The sequence below is a fragment of the Lonchura striata genome, chromosome 6, assembly GCF_050655825.1.
Source record: "Lonchura striata isolate lonStrDom1 chromosome 6, ASM5065582v1, whole genome shotgun sequence".
Taxonomy (NCBI): Eukaryota; Metazoa; Chordata; class Aves; order Passeriformes; family Estrildidae; genus Lonchura; species Lonchura striata.
This window is the reverse complement of record NC_140708.1, coordinates 30322040-30338377: the sequence shown is the minus strand read 5'-3', so window position 1 is coordinate 30338377 and position 16338 is coordinate 30322040. Positions and strand designations below refer to the sequence as shown.

The 16338-nt window shown below is 38.4% G+C and overlaps 1 long non-coding RNA gene across 2 annotated transcripts in view; it reads right to left on the bottom strand.

Annotated features, from left to right (window-relative positions):
• The window catches only part of LOC146767070 (uncharacterized), a 133340-nt gene that overhangs the window by 110282 nt on the left and 6720 nt on the right, over nucleotides 1–16338 (bottom strand). Inside the window, exon 1 of one of the 2 annotated variants that reach the window (XR_014956169.1) lies at nucleotides 1–16338. This exon is cut by the window's left edge and continues 14923 nt beyond it. The exons of the other annotated variant lie outside the window; for it this stretch is intronic. This is a non-coding gene — a long non-coding RNA (uncharacterized LOC146767070). 2 annotated transcript variants of the gene reach the window in all.

The window sequence follows — 16338 nt, the reverse complement described above, 5'->3', positions numbered from 1 at the left end:
GATTATCAAGTCCACGATGCATTGAGCCTATCTAGTACATATTCTTTCTTCATTATGACTACAGGAAACACCCTGAAGGTCATATCCCTTCTGGCTTAAATTAAGCTCTTCAGTCCTCTACAAATTATTAAATTCTCTTGTATTAATTAAGAGAAGATTTGAGTGAATAAATATTATGCTAATTTTTGAAGGAAAGTGCAGAAGTTACCACGGAATTGTCATCAGAATCTATACTGGGACTTTTATTGTTTAACAAGTGATCTGGAAAACTGAGTGAATAATGTAGGGGAAAAGATTGCTGACAATGCAAAATTGGGACTGACAAAATTAAGGCAGCTAAAACTGAAGCAGAGCATGAGGAAATATTGAGTATTTCCTGATACCGAGTAAGACAGTGATAAAACATCCAGTGAAACCCAACAGAAACTAATGCAGCTGGGCACACTAATTCTAGCCATATTATTTGGTGATTGGTCCAGCAGGAAGCTTCTAACAAATTATCTTTGCTATTGCAAACCTGAGTGCCTTCAGCCTGTCCCCAGCTCAACACCTCCTCATTTCTGTCAGTCTAAAAAAGCCTCTCTTTTCTTGTTTGATGATAGATGGTTTGTGACTTTTTTTTATCTTCCCAGTATTCCATAGACCTGGCTCAGAGTACGGAAAGAATAATTAAGGTGGCAAAACCAGCAGGAGGTAATTCCTAGTAGGGAGGAATCAAAGAGTTTATAAGGGAGTAATGACAGGAGAAACAAGACAGATTTTCCAAAGTGAAAATTCTTCAAAATTCAGGAAAAAAAAAAAGTGGAGTTTGTGTGGACATTTCCCTAAACTAAACAGAAACCCCTATTAAGTCACTGTGTTCAGCTATGGTGCATCATCATCCTGACTCCTGAGAGGAGCTCTTCTCATTCCATGCCAAAAAGGAGCCCCTTGAGAAGGGCACGGAGCAGAATGACAGCTTAATCAGGAGAGCTGGAATGACAGCTGTGCAAAGACACAGGAAAGAAACTGAAAATTCTCAGCTTCCAAGACCAGTGACAGGGACTGTGAGCATACAGCCAGTTCTCAAAAGTCACATATTATGTAGAGAGAGTGAAAAAGAGATGATGAGCTGCTGCTTTCCACAGTCTAGGAGCAGAGAACACAGAGTATTATTATTGGGTGTCAGAACAATAAAACCCAGAAGAGAAAAACAATTCTCAGTAAGACATAACTAAATTGTGGACCTTGTTGACATTGTATTTTATAGATGCTTAAAAGTATTGATGGATTAAAATAGAAGTTAAATATGATATAGACTTCCTGGTAGCTGTTAAACTCTTTAATGGGGATGTAACCTCTATTTCAGTGTTTTCAGAAAATAGAGGCATATAACACAAATATTTTCAAAACATCCATCATCATCTCTATCAATAAATATCCTCATTTCTATCAGTCTAAAAATCACCCACATTTTTTTTGGTTTTGATTGTGTTTTTTAACTTCCGTGTTAACCTGATTATTTCCATTACAGTGATGGACAGAAGAAAACGGAGTCAACAGAAAAATGCTCATCTTCACAGAGCATCAGCCTGCCTGAGGTCAGGCCCAGGAATTCCTGATAGACTACAGAGCAGATAAAGGAGGCCTCTGGCTCATTTTTGCTAGTGATGGCTCACCAGAGGAGGAGAGATGACTTTCAAACTCCTGCCTCTTCCTCTGCTAATCAAGTTATAAAATCAGAATTTGGATGAGCCACAGTTTGTTGCAAATGGCAACATAGGCAATTTACATCTTTGTAAACTCCTAAGTGTAACACAGCTCCAGCCAACATTAAAAGGCAGAATAAGTGATGCAGGAGACTACCTGGGTGTTTTACAGGTGCAATAAATCTTATCAAGGATACTACCTTTAACCTAGCATTCACCTTTATTTCCAAACTGTTTTGGACATGCAAATGAAAACTAACATCTTAATTTGGTCTTGAATCTCAGATCAAATAGTTCAGTTGGACTTTATAAACACTTTTATATTTCATATTCTTTTTAAATAGGAAAAAAATCCCATAATTTACAATTAAGTATTGTCTTGTAAACTATTGATAAGACTTTTCACTTTGGTATTTAAATTACCAAAAATTGCATTGCATTTGTATGTAAATCATAAATTTGTAGCTGAAAAGTGTGGTGCCTAGTTTGCAGATTCAGGTCAATAACTGTTTAAATTCAAGCTGTACTTTAAGCTGATTGCTTTCTCTTTACTACCTGCATAACTACTGTGGGTATTGATGCAGAAAGGAAATTCCTTAGAACTGCTTGTGTAATTGCTGTGATTTTTTCATTATTAAAATTATCTCCAAGGAAGTTTTTATTATCAACGATCTCTGAAGACATTTTCTTTCACATAAAGATTGAGTTTGGGATGAAGAGAAGTGCAGGACTTGTTGCGAGGGTTTTGATTGAAACTAGAAAAGTTTTACATTTGATTTATTAGAAAAGCAATAATCTATTTTGTTTAAAAGACATTTTCTTCAAAATCATTATGCTTTTATTGATTTGCTTCCATGGTTACATACCATGGGTTACATCTAGGGAAATGGACTCCATAACACATCATTACTTCAGGCATATGATATCTCTTTTGAGCACAGGAATAGATTGATAAGGTTAGCCCTCACATTTCAGTGATTAACAAAGCTTTTGGCAACATTCCTCAATATCTGTAGGACAAAATAAATAAATAAAATAAAAATCAAGAGCAGGCAGAATTCATGTCTGGATTGAAAATTGCTGATGAAAAAGACTTGTGCTGAATTTGAACATATTTTCCTTGCAAACCTATCCTATCAGCAGCAGTGGTGTCTTAATGTAAATTTAGAAGGTTATAATTTTCAAGGTAAATTAGACTGGATATGTACTCTAAATTTTAGGATTTTGCACATGTGGTTAAATAAAATATATTATACATGTCACCTTGGAAAAGCTGTAGAACTGTAGCACCTTGGAAAAGCTGTAGAACTGTAGCAGTCAGGAATCTATCTATCCATCTGAATTCCTTAAAAAAAAATTTGTCTGACCATAAAGAAATTGTTAGTTTCTCAACCAGATGCGCCAAAATGATGTCATTTTACCTTTATTTGCAGGAGCATTCTTGTGATTTCCAAAGGACTCATTCCCTCAGCTGGTAAATACTGCATAGATGTTCTGATTCTGGCCTCGTGTTCAGGGTGTTTCCCAGAACTAGGCGCACCAATGCCCTTAGGTTGAAAGGAGCTCTGTGATCCATGAAATCACAGCCCCCACAGCACAATCAAGCCAACTGTGATTTAGCTGCCCACAGACAGCAGCTTTTTTCAACACCAGCAAGAACTTCTCTTATGAAGAAGTGAAAAGGATAATTTCTGTCTTGTCAGACTCGGTGTCTCTGAAAAATTATTTTCAAATGCCTGTGAATGCTGGTGAATGATGGTCAGGCAGAGGTGTCCATGGGGATGTGCATTCCTCAGCTGTGCCAAGCATCACATCTCTGGCTGTGGTCCTCAGGAGCCAGAAAACCTTTGTGGTCCCACTGAGTAAGGACACAGGAATGCACTTTTATCCTGGGAAGTGGCAAGGGCTAAAGTTTTCTCTCAAAGAAATGAGTGACCTGCTAAAAGCAGTGTTAAGATTAAAAGAAGTTTAGCCTGCCCTGTTAGGGCTCTCATTCCTGGGCAGCCCCAGGACTGAATTTGGCAGATTTGTGCTTCCCTCCCCTTCTGGGGAGGAGCAGCTGGGTAAAATGGGGATCAGCCAGCACAAATCCCAGCCCAGACCTGTGGTGGGCAGGAGGAAGAGATGTGCTTTTTCCATAAAGCTGTTCAGACAGCCTCCAGCCTCAGTCCCAGGGCAGAGTGGCTGCCTGGTTCATCCTCATAAAACTGTGGATGAAGGCAGCCCTGGACAAAGATAAGATTCAGACAATCAGGAGTTCCAAATTCCTTGGATCCTCTGACAATTGCAATCAAAGTTACCAACTAAGCAGTGCTAGAGCCTCAAATCCTCTTTCTACTCATTGAGCCATGTCCAACACCACTGCCACTATTGACACAGCATATTCAAGAACCAATTTAACTGAAACCTTCTCAAAACATTAATTTGTTTTCTGGAAGAGGATTAAAAGTCACACAGGCTTTCAAATAACCTTGTGGAAAACACTGTATTAAAAACACTATGTTAAAAATACTACTATTCATAGTAGGCAACACTCTCTATCCTACAAGTGTAAATAAAGATGGGAATATATAAGCATATCCATATATGGATCTATATACACATAAATGGATACACAGCCAGCATGCATAGATGTACACACAGGACTTTTGCTTGATAATTGAGAAATTGGTGAGCTGGGAACCACAACTCATCCAAATCTGCAGAGATAGGCAAGGAATTCTGTCTTTCTCCCAGGCCCTGAGTTGGTGAGCCATGAAATGATTCAGAGAGGTCACTCCCCAGGCAGTCTCTCTCCCCAGGGAGCTGATGGAAGATGGGCTGCAGTTCCAAGTGAGACCTCACCAGACATTTGTCCATCCTGCCTCCCTATTCCTTTGGGAATAGTCATCCCACACAGCAGCTGAACAATCTCCCCTGGCTGTCAGTTTTGTGCATCCTGGCATTTATTTTCTTTTTTTCTGATCCCCATGGAAAATACAACATTAAATCAGCATCAGCTGTAGAGTTTCATATTCTGGCACATCCTGGTGTGCCAATAGTTGCAATCTGAGCCTCATGCATCAGCATGTCTTTCAGAATAGCTAAATCATTCCTGACAAATAGATGCCTGCAGTAGCTGATGAAAAATGGATGGGCTTGCTTGAGAGGCTTTTGGAGAAGGATGTTACTGTCTGGCTTCCAGAATTCTCTCTTGGTTGAGGAGTCTCTGGTTCAGTATATTAGTCCTGAGCTCTCCACTCATCATCCTACTGGTTTTCCTATCCAACCTTATTCAGTTTCCTGACTCTCTCCTTTCTTCTTTGCCTTCCTGCCATCTCCAATTTCTGGGTTCAGAATGGCTGAGAGCTTAAATTCAGTTTTTCCTTCTGTCTATCACGTATTCAGGAGACTGAGACCTGTTAATCAAGAATATTTTCAAAATACACCAATGCCAACAAATCTTAACCAAATTCATTCCTCCCTGACTGTGCTGCAGGTAACTTCCCCCATCCCCTGTTTTCTGTGATTTTCATGAAAGTCATCAGAAAGAGCTATTTGAAAAGGTCATTTTCCACCTGGAATGAGGCAAAAATTAGGTGACTGGAGAGAGGCAAAGTAGTGTTCATGAATGCAAGCTTCTGTCTGAAAATAACACCACTAGGCACAAACATATGTACTAGAAACTCCATGATTTCCCTCCTCTTGTGAAGGCATCACATAATGTTTGTTGATTTGATCTGAATGACAGTCAAATAAAACATCATCTATTCTGCTGAGCTCAAATGGAAAAAAAACCCCAACAAAACAAAACAAATTCACCAGCAAAGTCTGACATGAAGTGAGCTTAAATTCTTTGTTCTGTAGCTGCTCTGACTTTAGGTTTTCCACAGGAAATGTCATTATCACACACTGCCCTTTAACAAACATCATCAGAGCTGAATCCATAGGGAAAAATGTCCCTTTTAGGAAGGGTAGTGCCCAGTTTCATTATTTCCACACCTGCAGAGAACAGTTACAATTTTCTCTGTAGTGCCTTTTTTATGATATAGATGACAAGAAAGAACACTGATTTTGAGTGGTGCTTGCAGGCAGTCAAAACTAGTGATAAAGCCTTTGAAAATCAGGTTCCCTGCTTGTACCACTGAGCTACAGTCTTTAGGGAAATTAATGGCCTTTTTACACTCAAGTCTGAGAAAAACAGGGGTCCACTTCTGCCCACTGCAAAGTAAAAAGACAGAAAAATAAAACCCAGTCTACAAACCATAATTATTATATAAAAGCAGACTCATAAGAGGAAGAACTGTCCCATGGTTTGAGCAGAAGCCTTGTTTTTTTTGAGACAAGCACTAGCTCTCCTATCTGATCCATGGTCTTAAGAGACTGGGAATATCCTGGCCATGATATTTCAGAGATGTTCACTTTGCCAGATTATGGTATCCTTGATTTAGCCCCAAGTGGTCTTCCCTGAAATGCTCACCAGCACAGGGGTTTGATCATCTTTTTCAAAAACAGCACCCAAAGTGCCCTGTGGTTCTCAGTCTGCTGGGAAAGGAAAGGCAGCAAATGAGTTTTGGTCAGGCAGGAGAAACGAAATGCTCTGAGGATGTGTGAGAGAGAAGGGCTGGTGGCACCCATGGGAAGAGCGTGGTGCTCTTGATTCCACTGAGGTAGTTTTCATCAGGAAATGTCAGCCTGGCTGTGCTGAGGGATAAAGAAAGTCAGCAAGAAAGGCAGAAAGATGTCAGACTGTCAAAATGGGGCAGGTCTTGGAGCACAGTAGCCCCATGACTTAGCAAGGCCTCAGAAGAAATGTCTTGGGTGTGTTAATTCTGTCTGTCTGTCTGTCTGTCTGTCAGCAGATGCATTTTAAGGGTGCCAAGGTACACTTCCAGAAGACATATATATATTTATGTACACACACATACATAGAGTTTGTTTTCTTCTTTGAGAGGAGAGTGTAATTCTCCAGAGTGATGCATTTTTTCAAAAGCTCTTTATAAGCAGTAAGGGAGAAGAGGCTGTTGCTGCATGATAAGGAAGTTTCTGAGTGATAATTTAAAGATAATCTTTTAAGATTTGGAGCAACCTCATTATGCACACATCTAAGTGACTTAGATACAAGTTTTAATTATTCCTATCTCTATCTTGCAGTTTCCCTAAGAAGCCTTTGTAAAAAAAACATACAGCTCATAGCTGAACTGGGGCCCTGCAATTCATAAACTGTACTTTAACTTTGGTTGACTGAAATGGATCTAATCCAATTGCATTCCAACCTTCAATGGAATAATAATACTGAACAAATAACCCCACAGGCAGCAGGACATTGCTTTTCCTGCCAATCTCAATTTTAACTTGATTGTTTCTTAATGCCATAGGCGATGCAAGGGTGACTCAGGACAATATGTTGTTGAAGAAGAATAGTCTGAAATATTACTCTTAATCCCATTTTATAGGTACCCGTAAATGTTAGTGGTAAACCATAGCCAGATACCTGTGGGGAGATTTAATAACAGGGCATTGTGGCCAGAGGAGAAAAATGGCAGTCAGAACCTTCTATTTTCTGCTCCTCTGAGTATTTCTCACTTGTAGGAGTAAATTATATCATACAAGGTGATAAAGTTTAGTTTAACACCAAAAACTTTAAACAATCCTTTTCCCTCACAGGATCAGCAGCTGTGAATTCAGCTGTGAAAGAACCTCAGGGAGACTGCCCACTTCACTTCTTGAGTCACAGAAGGAGAGAAGGAAAAAAAGCCCCACTTTATTTTTTAGTTTACCTTTATATTACACAGCCAAAAAAAAGAAAACTTTTTCAACTGCTCTTATTGCCTGGAGTAGAGAGCAGCCTCTGGATAACAGCACTGAATCTTAGCATGATACTTCCTAGGATTGTGTTTGACTTTTTAATCTATGCCACCACTTTGGTGAACAGTTGTACTTGATTTTTGAGTGCATCCATATTCTTCTTGTGCTGCTTCCAGCTGACAAACTCCATTATTTTTAACATTCTTAGTCTCTAAACATGCACACACACACACACACACACACACACACACACATACATATATATAAATATTTATATACATATTTAATGTATTTTGCATTCTTGATTTCCATCCCAACATCAAGATTCTAACCAATTAATATTTCTGTAGGATAACCTGACCATCTGTGTTAACAATATTAATTTCATCAGCTTATTGGCCTAAGAAGCAGGAGTGTGTTAATACAAGCTTATTATTGAAAATACTGAGTATAATCAATTCCAAAATGTGGCCTTTATGAACTGTATTAGTTATGTTTTTCAAGCTTCATACACTCCTTTCAACACTGCTTGCTATCATCTTTTTTTTTTATTTCTTATTTTATAAATTCCTTATTTTATTATTCTTCCATTGTACTAATTTCTGATCCTTCAATTTTCTTTTCCTTCTCTATTTTTTCCTCAGTTTTTAACTTACAAAATGCTTTTTAAAAGGCAAGAAAACCTACCTTTGCTGTAAGGGAAATTCTCTTATCAAATGCAATGACTGTGTGATCTATTTTCTACTTGATCCCATTTTTCAGCTACTTTGACATGAGTTTCTCTTTCTATCAAGAGGTTTTAAACATTTGAAGGCTACAAAGAACAATAAAATGGGCCTGCATCATCATTTTCTACTTCTTAAATAACTAAGTGCTGTTTGTTCTTCTTCAGTTTTGCACTAACATTTCCTAACAAAATACTCTAAGGAAAATATTTTTTATAAATTAAATTTTTTTGGAAAAAACATTCTCATTCTTGTCCACTTCCATGAGAAATTATAGTGTTTTTTCCTCATTTTGAAGCAAATTATATGACACTTATCCCAAGAAAGAATGATCAAACCTACTAACACAAGAAATTTTGCATAAAAATGACCAAATTTTCATATTTTGTTTTTAACTGATGGATTAGACAGTTGAAATAAATCTTCTTAAAAGTACTAGAGAGCTTGAGGATTTATAAATTAATCTGAGAAAAGGAACAAGTATGATGTGCACTGTGCAGTGTCTTTCAACCTCATTGCCTATTAGGCTGCAAGAAAAGAATATTTAAGTGTCTGTTTATTAACTGATTGTCAAAGAAATCTGATTATTTCCAGGATATAATTCTGCACAAGAAAGAGTAAGATGAACTGAAGAGGAACAAAATGATTGATTAATTTCCTTTGGGGGAGGGGAGGGTATAACGTAAAATAATGAAACATAAATGTGTCAGATCCATTTATGCAGGATTGATATTTAATTTAGCTCCCTTTGAAGTTGAAATTAAATTTCTTAAGAGGTATTATTAAAGGGGAGATGGAATGTAACCTTCCATCAAGCTACCATTATTTTAATACATCTTTAAAAAAATGAACTTTTTCTCCTGAAGTGTGCTGGTAAATTGATTTATGCAGTTCTAAGCAGTAATTATGAAATGTGCTTATCTAGACACCTTCTGTTGCTATTGATCCTACATGTTATTCTGATGAAAAGCTCATAATTCATAGCATTCTCAGTGTTTAGACTTGTTGGAATTATTTATAACTTGCAGTCCAAAGGTGCAGCTAGTGAAATGGGGTTTGAAGCTGATTTGCAATGCACCAAATTGTCTGTTTTCAGGCCCTGAGCACAGATAGTTACAGCACTCTGCTTTGCAACCCACAAGTGGAGAGTGCAGCACCACTGGGGAAGGAAAAAGCAGTGGAGGGTAGGGAAGTGACTGTCTGTCCAAGAGTCTCAGAAATGGAAAATGGCTAAAGCAGGAAATTAAGAAACTTTTTGAACTGCTGCAATAGCCAAAACAAGTGCTTTGATGGGTGCTGGGAAAAGAAATTCTTAAATCTACCCTAATGTTCTTTTGGTAGTGGCAGTTACCTCCTTCAGCAATATGTGATGTTTCTTTTATTTTCTTCAGAGATTTCCAATGAGCCAAACCATCTGTTGAAGATGTAACTGCTGCTGCTACTAGAAATTGTTGGGGGGAAAAATAATAGCCTTTCCTTCTCAGAGCAGCAAGGACTAAACCAAAGGCTTCCAATCCTTATCACAAGATTTGCTTCAAAAATACCCCCTCGTGCAGTCATTGTAGGGGAAATGTCACATGCCAGACCTGAGAGTTTTTCCTACTGCTGTGACCTGAAACCTACACAGGAGCTTTTGCAGAAGAAGCAGCTTCCCCTGTGTGGGTTTGCTGGGAGGGAGGAGTGTGAGGACAAGGGAAAGGAGAGAACAAAGGAGAGGACAGGTAATTCAGGGAGCAGTGATACAGCTCCAGCCACAGCCTGTGCTGGGGTGTGTGAGATGGGTGAAATGTCACAGCATTTTGCTGTTCCTCGTGGTGCTGCTGGGATTTGACTGTTCCTGCCCGTTATCATGGGGATAAACACCAGTATTTGTATTCCTGCTCTGCCAGCATTGACTTCAGGTGCTGTGAGAACCCTGGGCTTGGTCTGGGGACTCGAGCGGTGGTAAAGTCTCTCCCCCAACCCGTGCTTCCAAAGAAAGACTCTGCAGGCTCTTGCTGTTCGGTCTCAAGGCAGTTTATTGTTGGTTATCTAACAGATTGTCTTCTTGGGCTGCGGCTGCTTGGTCAGCAGCCCGGGCAGAGGCACACACACACTGACATCCTCTCTGTCTGCTGTCTTCTTCTTCTCTCCCCCTGCCCAGGGCTGCTGCTATCTTTTATATGATATATTACGTATTACATGTTTATAGTTTTTCCCCAATACCTACTACCTATATTATAAAGTGCTTTTCTACTCTAAACCAATCTGTGAGTGCCAACATCACCAAGAACATGGAGGCAAGGAAGAAGAAGGAGGAAGGACAGGATCAGCCCACTTTCCTCCATCTTAGAACTTCTGACCCCCATGTACAAAGTAAAAAAACCCCTGTACAAGTGTTAAAACCCCCCTGTACAATACTAAAAAAAATTCCCCTCTGTTTTGTAACTACTTTTAGTATATTATCTAACTTTTTGTGACTGCTTGCTCCACCTTCAAAGTTGGTAACTCATTCCATGGCTCAAACTCAAAATCACAGCTGTTTCCAGCTGCCTGCCAGGGTCTAAAATGCTTCTGACCAAGGCCTGGAACCTCTAAAAATGTCTGAGAGACATTTTGAGTTCCAAAAAGGTGCTGCCTGGCTTTTCTTTATCCTTTAACTCCATCAGGGACAAATCTTACCAGAGACTTTTTGGACACCTTCTCTGTCTGCAGGAAGGTCATGTGCCATGTAAGTGGGAAGACAGGGTGACATTTATGCTACACTAGGTAGCAGTGACAGCAGATTTAGTCCATGAGAGGAACATTCTGAGACACAGCAACAGCAACACAACCTGACAGCCATCAGAGTCATTATCAGTTATCATTATGGCACCAACCAGTAGCTTCAAGGACATCTCAAATGTCCCTTTAATGGCAGATTTCTAGTGCCACAGCAGAAAGAAAGCAAATCTAAATTACCATGGAGATAATACTTGGATATTTCTGGTCCACATTTTAACACAGTGATGCACAAAACAAGATTTTTATTTTCCTGTCATTAGTACCCCTTTGAACACTACTTTGGATTAAGATGAGGACATTTTTCCTCAGCAAGACAGGCCTCTCAAATGTCTTTGATAGGCCTTCTATTAATATGCAACATTATCCAGAATACAATTACAGTCTGCCACAGGCTCTGTGAGGCTTTGCAGGCCACAGATGACCCAGAGGCTGTAAATTACCCATCTCTCAATGAAGTAGAACAAAACAGGGAGCTGTCAGAAACACATGATGCCACCATGAGCTACAGAGCTCTGAAACCAAACACAGCATGAGGATATTCTAAAACAATGCCATAAAGAACTGCACAAACAGGAGCACAATTAATTATAAATACTAAACAGACGCATAGCAGTTCTTTTAAAATGCAGTGGAAACTTCTTAAACTGAAGCCAATTGACATCCCTATTGGCACTGATCACCACATTTAGGATTACTCTAGATGTTAATAAAACTAGGAAGAAATTGCAACTGCTGAGCAAAAAGATAAAGAAGTTAAGCCCGAGAAGCACAAATTCCATCCAAACAGCTATTGAGCATGGCATTTACAACACAAGTTTAAATTTTAAGATAGTCAAAATTGTCTTTGTTTAAATTCAATGTGGTCTTTGTTTGGTTTTTTTGTTTGCTTGTATTTTAAAGAATTGACCATCAACATCAAAATTTTCCTTAGATGTGACTACATAGCAGAAATTCTATTTATGAAAAAGTTTGGAACAAAAGGGATTGTTTTTTTGTCTTGTAATGACTTATTTCTAACTCTATTGTCAGAAAACAGGCATTCAATAAAGACAACAAAAGAAACTAAATATATTCAAACAATTCTAAAGACTTAAGCTGAGACTGCCTTTCACTGTCAATCTCCTGGCGCTTTCAGATTAATTTTGCAGAATTGTTCAAGAATACACTGAAAATTGTTTTGTGGAGCTCCTTTTACTTACAGTGACCAGGTATTAGTAATCCTACATTTGACCTGTTTTGCAAGTCTTAAATAAACCTACTCTTACCTGATGCTAATCCCAAAATAATACACTCAACCACTCTCAGGGCATTGGACAGGCACGAAATAGTGCCAATGGTTATGAAGTCAGTTATGTTAGTAACTGACTGCATTAGGATTAATTTAGTTTTCCAAATTCATTATTTTTCTGCCCATCCTTCTTTCCTTTCCAAAGACACCATAATAGGAATCTTTGGAAATTGTTGATCAAATTAAAGGAAGCTTGGTTCCCTCACCAACTTAACCAGAAACATTCTCTCAACATCAAGTAAAACTTTTTTTCATTTTTGTTTAGAGCTTCTGACTCATCTCCAGAGACAAGCTTTCTCTCCTGCTTCCATTCCTCGTCCAGTGTTTGCAAATTCCTGGGAAATTCTCTGACATCAATCCAGCTGTGCTGCCAGCTGCCCTTGCTCTCGAGTGGTATTTTTGGGGGGGTTCAGAAGAGAGAAGGGCATTTTTAAGCAACATGATGCTACAGAAGCTCACCCAGGAGCATGGCAATGGGAAGATTCACTCTGATAGCAAGGAAGCAAATTAAAGGGTGAGCACTTGGGCTGAGCCAAAGTCTGGGAAAGTTGATGAGAATTGCTCTTCCATTGCCTACTGACTCCTGCATTTTGTATAAGCTCATTAATCATCTTCAGTTGATGTTGGTTGAATGGTAAAATAAAATAAAATATCCACTGAGCTTTAGAGCCCAGCTGCAAGCAACTAATTATTTTAATGTATTCTGTACCTGGTGTGTCATGGGAAATCAGCAAAGAAAGAAAGGAAATCCCTAACTTACTGAAGTGCAGGAAGCCTCTCTCACAAGGACAGCCATAAACAGGATAGAAGTTGAGGATCTGTGGTCACTGTGGCCCTACAAGATTTGTCATAACACTTCAAGAAGTGTTTTGGAAGACATCATCTAAGAAGGAAACTTCTCATGTAGCTTAAAAAGTTTTCTTTAGAGATCAGCCCTTAGGACAATTACATCTCAGAGCACCTCAGGGGGCTGCTGCCAGTAGAGGCTTGATTTGCTGTCCATCATCAGCTTGCTGTATTTTCTTGGAAACTTTCCTCCAGGCTGGCTCATTATTTTACAGTATGCCCTGGGGTGACACATGTCTCTTTGGGTAGCAACGAGGAAAGGATATTGTGACGGAAGAGATTTGGTACAGAGTTTTGGTAAAGCATCCGAAATTGAGTTTTGGGGTAAATTGCTTGCATTTCTGGTGCAGAATCTGATTGGGTTTAGAACATTCTTTTTATTTAATTTTTTCAGCCAGAGAAGTGTGAGAGATCTATTTCAATTTGGCTGGCCACTGGATAACCACCAACACAGTTGTGTCTGAGGACATGTCCACCTTCACCTTTCCTAATTTCCAAGGACAGTCTACCTGGCAAGAAAGAAATGAACTTAAACAAGAGTACAAACACTATGATGTGTTTGGAAGCTGCTTTCCTAAAACCAATCTTTTATGCTCTTTCCAAATCCCTATAATCTCTATAATTGGCAAAAATACAGAAAATACATCTTGTAGAATCAATACATGACTTGCTAAACCTGTTTGATTCACACTTGCTTAAAATATCTATGTGTAACACTGAATAAATCCTATGTTCTATAGGCCATATTTATATGATTTACATTGATTTTTCTCAACTATATTTTATTGTTATTACAAGGTTGTGGGCTTTTTCTGTTGTCTGACTGAGTTTTTTTTTGTTGCTTTGTAAAGGGTTTACAGCAAAAAACAGTATTTGCTCAAGTTGCAGTGATATCTCATGGAAAAAAAATTAGTCTGAAAAACACAAGTATTCATATGGAATTTAAAAATACCCTTTGTCTAGCCAGAGAGAAAAAAACAGGACCATTTTACCAGGAGAGGTGTTAGATTAAGAACAAAAGTTATTGGATGATGTTATTGGCTGAATAGAAGATTAATTTAATAGTACCTGATTGAGATATTTGTCAGACCATGAGATTGTCAAGTAAACCAGAAAGAGGGGGATGGGGGTTTATACACATTACTCATTAAAAATTTTTATTCATCTCTACAGTAACCAGAGACTTGGTATTATCTTGACACACAGTGCCCTTTGTGACAAGGAAGTTTGGTACTAAATCCAGCCTCACAGTGAGTTTGTCCAGCACACACAAAAAATATTTTACTGTATTCCCTTATTTACTAAGAGAAGGGCCTTTGTCTTCCTCAGTGTGCTGAGTGCACCACAGGTATTTCTACTCCTCCTGCATGTTAATGTTAAACAATAGCATTTAGCCAAGAGAAGGTCAATGCAAAGAGATCATTCCAGAAACACTGAGACTCTTCTCCCCGACCTGAAAACCTTTGGTCATCACCAAATGTCACCTTTGCTCATCACCAAATGGTGTAAGTTCAGGCTCTGATTTCCTTATTAGCCACTTGCTGAAACACTTAATTATTAAGCCACTTAAAAGCCTGCCCCTTATCACACTCCTGATGGTGTGAATGAGCAGAATTGAGTAATTTAGGCCCAGAGACATTTCTTCCTTAAAGTCTTCTAGCTGTCTTTTAGCAAATTTGCCTGTATGCAGCCTGCTGCAGAACTTCTCCTAAATATTTCTCTTTCCTTTTTTAATTTACTTTAAAAGCTTGGCATTGATAACTGAAGTATAACTAATCTAAATGAGGCAGATTACTTATGATATATTCATTCTGAGGCATGAATCCAAGTCTGGAGGAAAGCAAGGAAACACTGGAATTGGAAAAACCACCCTTGTAGATGTACCCATGGGAAGCTTCCAGGAAACTGGTCTCTCTCCATAGATCCCACTTTCTTTAAACAGCAAAGCCAATTTGCATCATGTGAACACCTTCCCTTTCTATTTTATTCGAGATTTTCCTTCCTCAAACAGCCTGTGCCAACATATGCTGCATTGTAAACAAACCACTAGTTCCAGATTATCCCTGTTTTACAGATATTGAAATTACCTCAGTATTATTTATGATGCAGGTTCAGCTATGCCTGGCCTTGGATATTTTATTGCTGTATATGATTTCTCCAGATTCACAGCATGGTCTGCATATTTTTCCCTGAAAGTTAAATATGTTTTTTCCTGCCTGTCTCTTCTCCTGGGAATGTTTCTTTTGTTGTTGCCCCCAGTTCTCTGCCTCTTTCTGAGGCACAGGGCTCCCCACACTGTTCCCTCTCTCTCTCTATCTCTCTCTCTCCCATTATGGTTGCCTCATATGACAAGACTGGTAGCTTTACTAATTCAGCTAAGATTAATTCAGTAAAAACTGATATATTCCATGTAAGTTTTATATGAGTAGAAGGGAGGGACAACACCAGATCCCCACTGACTCTTCACCAGGCAATTCAGTTTTATCTTGTTACCTGCCATGAAGAAAAAAATAAATTGTTTTCTTATGTTAAATAAGACCATTTGAAAGCACCATCATAAAAGAAAGGGAGAAATAAAACAAAGAGTAATGAGAGAAGCAATAAACATCTTTCCATAAAAATAAAAGAAAAAAGGAAGAAAAACAGGAAGAGCTGTAGCAGAGATGGCAGAAAAGCTGCTTCAGCATGCTGCAAGAGAAGAGGGCTTCAGTAACATGCAGACTTCCTGAAAGGGCAAGAAGTTATTTTCTTAAGCTAAAGTACTCTTCAGCTAGAGGAAAAGAGAAGGAGGATATTTATTAACTAACAGTATCAGATAGTAACTTAGGATAACTCCATTTTCAAAACAGAATTTAGAAATTATTTCTAGTAAGGTGCACAAACACATGAAATGCTACAGTATTTAAATCAAATTGAAGTGATCAGAGTGAATTAGAACAATTTTGAGTGTAAAACCTGAAGAGCTCTTTTAATCCTGTATTATCTTTCTGTATTTTCAATTAAAAGACCAGATACTAAATCTTTTACGTATTGTTTAGTATGTCTATATTCAGCTCCAGCTGAAGTCAACAAGAATTTAGCTCCTCAAAGAATAAATATAAATTATATCACTGCTAAGAAAGATTATATAAAATACACCATGGGAATATGGTGTGCTAAATATCACAGTTCGATAGCATGGCACACAAAGAGAAGAACATTTATTTTTTAAATTATCAGAAGGGAGAAAATTGAAAACCAT